The sequence below is a fragment of the Equus caballus genome, chromosome 14, assembly GCF_041296265.1.
Source record: "Equus caballus isolate H_3958 breed thoroughbred chromosome 14, TB-T2T, whole genome shotgun sequence".
Lineage (NCBI taxonomy): Eukaryota > Metazoa > Chordata > Mammalia > Perissodactyla > Equidae > Equus > Equus caballus.
Window position 1 is genome coordinate 105,067,046 of NC_091697.1, and position 5,679 is coordinate 105,072,724.

Below are 5,679 nucleotides of genomic sequence, written 5' to 3' on the forward strand. Positions count from 1 at the left end.
CCCTGTGTCATTGAGTTCCTCCGTGGTTATATGAAAGACACTGAGCATCTTTCTCTCCTATTGTTCAACGATACACAGCAAACAAAATGCCCTCTGAACACATGCCAGCTGCTTAATCCGGTGGGTTGCTGGAAAGGAAACCTGGCGAATGTGTTGCATTTACTGACAGAGAGACACTGTGTGGGCCTCAGGGCACACTTGTAAAGAGTTCTTCAAGAGCGATTTTGATTACACACAATTTTTAGGCTTGACTTTGGAACATAACCTGCAAATAAGGTGGTGTTCTAACTAGCTAGGTGAAATTGAGTTGTTTTACAGTATCTTCCAAATTTGGGGGCCATTGTTTGAACTAGATTACAACAGGACTCATATTGTTAGCATTTGCTCTGCCTGCCCATTAAAACAAACCTGTGAACCTGCTGTACACTTTGAATAGCCTTAAACAGATATCCAGGTACACTTCTTTGTTGGGCCTCTTCTGTTCTCTTCCAAGAGTTCTGTGGGTTTAGTACTAGAACAAATCTTAAAGATCTGTGAAGTTGCTAGAAGATGCCCCACCAGGCTTTTCTTACCACCCAGGCTTTGTGACTGTAGTGTGCTGAAGGAGATGTCTCCATTAAGTGTGTACCACACACCCTGCCTGCGTTTTCTCTGACCTCCCCTTAGCACAGTGCTGGCACCAGCCCTGCTTTGCAGAAAAGGACACAGGCCAGGCTTCCAGGCCTGCCGAGTGACTCTAAAGTCTTTCTTTCCATTAGGCTCTGCTACTGTTTAATGCCTTATGTATTTAATATCTAGAATACAGTGTTTGATGGATTAGAAAGAGCTGACGTGCGTGAAGACTGGCATTTTGGGGGTATGGGTCTTAATACCACACACTTCATATTGGTTTCACAAAATCCCAAATACCTGTGTCGTAAAATCCCACCAGACAGATAAATTTTATTTTAAGTAAGGGTGGAATTCAGCCACCATTTGGTGCCTTAACTCCCTTCTTGTCCTCCAGCTTAGAGGGATGAAACACGGATCTCTGTCATAAACCACCACCACAGCGAGCCCAGGGAGGCTGTTTTATCTCAGATTTTTCAACCCAAAGACAAGCTCCACCAGAGCTGTGGCGGTTTGATGAGCTGCGTGCGGCAGAATGCCCGCTAAGGCAGCGACTGCAGCAAGCTTTGGCTCTGCCCTGCCCTACTGTGGTTCTATATTACTAGTCCTCGGAATTGGGAGGCCTGAGAGGCAGCAGGGAATCCGTGTGGCAGCTAAATCAAGGAGCAGTCAGCGTCCAGACCGTTTTAGCAATGTGGATAGGTGCCACAATTCTCCAGCACCCGACAATTCCCAGAGCAAAGATTTATTGAGCACCCACTGTGTGCCAAGTGGTGGTCCAGGATTGGGGATGTAAACGGTAATAAACAACATTTGGCCTTCATTGTTTTTGTCCTACCCAAGCTTTTTAGAAATGTGTCTAAACTAAGGAAATAGGCTTTGAGATCAGGGGCCTGTGAATAAAAGGCATTAAACGATGGGCTTAGCCACATTTGAGATGCACAAGTCCTGTTTGATTCTTGGTTCTCAGTTCTCAAAGGTGGATAGGAAATGGGTTGTTGCTGTATTTTAACAAGTTTGCCAACTTCTCTGCATGCTGTCTGATAGCACCAAAGTAATTGGTAAGCTGTGCTACCCTGCAGATTTCTCACTTTAATTTAAAACCGCAGTTTAGTTTACGGTTTGTGCTTTGACTTTTCATTCCTAACATCCGATAGATTTTTCTGTTATTTCTAAGTGAATTTGTCTCCATGTTCCTGAGTACCATGTTATTCAACATGCTGAAAGGGGATGAGACTTAGAAGCCAGAAGACCCGAGTTTTTCTGGCGCTCTCACTTGAACAGCTTTGATGTTGCCAAGCCTTTCAGTGTCTCAGTTTATTTTTCTCTTTTATAAAGTAATACAAAATCACCTACCGTGGCTGTATCACAGGCTTGTTTGGGGAAGAGTGAGATAATGTATTTAAAATGCTTTGAAAACTTTAAAGCACTATGCCAATGTAAGAAATTATTTAGTCAACCATAAATAGGTACTAGGAGCTGTCCTTTGAGTGTTAGAGATGTGAAGATGGGTAAGACACAGGGATAATGACAAGCAGGATGCTAATATGGGGCTTTGAACCAAACTGTAAGTCACTTGGCTTGTCTAGGGGTCAGCCTGCGGGGATATGTCGAATAAGGGAGAAAACTGGGAAGAGAGGCAGAGGCAGTTCCGGGAAACCTGGAAGCCTGCACGAAGTAGTTCCATCTCCATTCTACCAGCAAACTCAGTGGGACTTGGTGCCTGGTGTTGTTTGGCTGTGGAGTAAGCCAACTGTTAATGATGTTGTTACTTGTAATTCCCATGCCAGTGTGGGCAATGGGGAGGGGAAATAAGGATAGTTTTTACAACTTGAGAAGGGGAAATGATAGTGTCTCAAACTGGGGCCGCCCACAGTCAGTCCCATGCTTATAAAATACTAGCGGAAGCGGGGATGAGTTCAGAGCTGGGGAATCAGTGGAGAGATGAGTCTCCTAAGAGATCTCTTTGCCTTTTCCCTTATATTCAGTTCCTCCCCCTGCCACCATCAAATTATCCTTCAATACATTATGCCTTTTGCTAAATGGGCTTTAATAGTACCCTTATCTCCAGGACTGAGTCCAACCCCTTGACTTCAGTCTGATGTCCAAGGTATCTTTTAGGAGTCTGGCCTTACCCCGTCGCCCGCCTGACCCACCATGGTCCTCTCTACAAATAAGTCATCCCAACCAGGGGGACTTACTCCCCGTCACTCAGTACTCCATGCTTACCTTCTAAGGAACTTCTCTCTCTCCTCCCTTTAGTCAACCTCCAAAACCTACTTCAGGGCTCCCATTTCTGACCTTAAGTGTACCAGCCTGTCAGCTCTTCCTCTTTAGTTCTCCCGAATGTGCTTTTCCCTTCGTACTCGGACGACCTCACTACTATGCCGTTGCTTGTTCTTTCAGTCTAGCGGTTCTGCTGATAAGCTAGATGCTAGCCCATCAGCCCCACTGGCTTGCAAGCCTTGGAACACAAGGCCTCATGAAAACCAGCAGTTTCAATACAACATATGTTTGAGTCAGCAAATTAAGTCGTGAAAAAAATGGATAAGTTGTGAAAAGAAGGAGCAAATGGAGCTGAAAGGGGAAGAGGGCTTTAACTTCCGTGAGAGGGTACTGAAAACAGAAGGGATAAAAGGAGGAGAGGGAGAAGCTGTCCAGGAAGCACGTTAAGCACGAAAGTAAGAGGGACACCATTATCCCCTTTTCCCCTAAAACAGCAGCTTTATAGGGAGATTCAAATCTCCCAGCCAGGGATAGTGGCAGACGTGCAAGGAATCGTCAAGCAAGTGCCGGGGCAGCCCACAGGGGTCTGGGCTGCAAAGAGTTCAGCAGAATTGGCTGGGCAGCTGCTGAGGAGACAAGATGGAAAGGGAGGCGACTGGCTAAGCCACTTGTGCTGAGAACCCCTCTGGTGCTCTGTGGAAGGTGCTAGGCTGTTGCCCAAACTAGATGCACCTGAGATCCATATCGCAACACTAGAAAATGCTTCATGTTTCCATCTTTGGATAATAGAATGATCTTGTATGTATACATAGGAGAGAACAAATACAGCATTTCAGAGAAATGTATAGAGCTAGATGAGGCCTTGGAAGCCAGCTAATGCGACTGCCTCGCTTTACGAATAAGGAAACTAAGGAGACGAGACATGAAGCGAATAACCTAAGCTCTCACCACTGGTTAGCGGCAAAGCCACGATGAGAATGGAGGGCTCTGGATTCCCAGCTCCCTCCACACTGCTGTCCTCCTCCTTTGTAAATGACTATTATTTTCTCTTTGGAAAAATGTGGGCAAGATTTACCACTGGAGTACAGAAAAATCAATTTTTGTATATTTTTATCATTTCAGTTACTTGATAATGTACATAATTCAATATAATTATCAAAAAGTACACTTTTATTGGAGGTGTGTGTGGAACACTTTTTCTGCTGGAGTGTTCAAGGTTTGGACTCGACTGGCCTGGGTCGGCACTGTCTGAGCAAGCGGAAGACGGGCCTTTCCCCAAGAGCCTTCCATTCAAGATCCCATTTACCCAGGCTGCACCTGCCAGCCAGCTTTGAGCTTGGGCGACCTCCCAAGGGTTGTGCGCTGTGGTGAGGGCATCAGATCTGCTGCAGGAGCTGTAGCCATGGGGTGCGTGGGCTGCTCCGTCCAGACGTGACCGTACTTTGCTCTTAGGAGCAGTAGAGGTGTAAGAACAAAGGACTCCTGCAGGTTACATGCTAGATTGGGAGAGACTGAGGCACCAAGACTGGGTTTCACTGTAAGAGCTTTGGAGCTATAGCCTCCGGCCAGACTGAAATGGGCAGGGAGGGCGGGGTCCTGGGCTACCTCCTCCTCTGTGAGCTGCAGGGCTAGGCGAGCTGGGAGGTCCTCCCGTCCACATCATTTGGGGCTAATACTCTGGACCTGCTTTAGTGTGTCCAGCACTCTCACAATCCCAGCTGACTTAGAGTGGGGACGGAACTGCTCCCTCAACCCTCCCCTGCCCCTGCCCCTGCCCCTGCCCCATCAGCTAAGCCCTGTTTGTCGTCTCAAATTTCAAGTGAAGGAGTTCCATAACCTGTGCAGCGGATGGCTGCAGCCCTTCTATTTTGGATTACTTCCTGCTGCTTGCTTCCTGTTTCCTCGACAAAACCCACAGGAGGTGCCTGTGTGCCTTAACAGCTGGCACGAGGCCCTGCCGTCAGGCTCACTGCCAGCTGGCTTCCGAATTCGCAGGCTGGAATGGTCTGGTGAATAAGCTTCCTGCTCGAGTCCCGCTCCAGAGCTGCAGTCAGTGCAGGGAAGTCAAGAACAAGGAGCCACTTTAGGGCTCCGGTTGGGGGCAAGGTGGCCAATCTCTTTAAGGGTCAGCTGACCTTGCTTTTTGCTTGTCCTCCACTCTCTTAGTTGGCCCTTTGGGAGGGAGAATAGGGACCACGGGCTGGGAGAGTGAGGGGAGTAAGGAACTAGTCTCTCTGGGGCCGTCGTCCCATTTGTTGAAGACGAGCGGTGTTTAGGGGGTCGCAATGGGGGAGACACCAAGTCCAAATAACAGAACAAGGGAGTCAACCCCTGGGGCTGCAGCCTGGCCACCTGTACTTTGACAAGTCCCCAGGCGAGTGTGTTGCCACCTCAGGTGGGAGAACCACTGAACCGGAGCACCCTTTCCATTCCACCTCCGGTTTCCAGCTGTTAGCACCAGGCTCTCTCCTGTTGGCCTGAGGGAGCAACTGTGTGCCATTTCTCACATCCCGAGCCGCGAGTGCCCGGACCTCCCTCAGCAGCTCTCAGACTTGCTCAGGAGGCAAAGAAAGCAAGCAGGAGTCAGGGGCTTGTTCCAAGGACGTTACGATGAAAAGGAGTCTGTTAAAATGTCGTTGTAAATTTAATCATTTGCCATCTTCTCTTGGCTTCCAGTGTAGAGGTTGTCCATTATCTTTGCTAACCATTTGCTAATCGGCAAAGTTTAATATTAATAAATTCAACTCTTGTCCAGAACAGGAGGAGGATAGCTTGAGAAACACTGGTCTTGAAAGAAATTTCCACAATGAATTTACTGCTCTTCTTTCAACCTTCTGTCCACAG

The 5,679-nt window shown here is 47.7% G+C and overlaps 1 protein-coding gene across 4 annotated transcripts in view; it reads left to right on the plus strand.

The window, feature by feature from the left end:
• The window catches only part of CERT1 (ceramide transporter 1), a 122,210-nt gene that overhangs the window by 110,852 nt on the left and 5,679 nt on the right, over positions 1-5,679 (plus strand). The window lies entirely within an intron of this gene.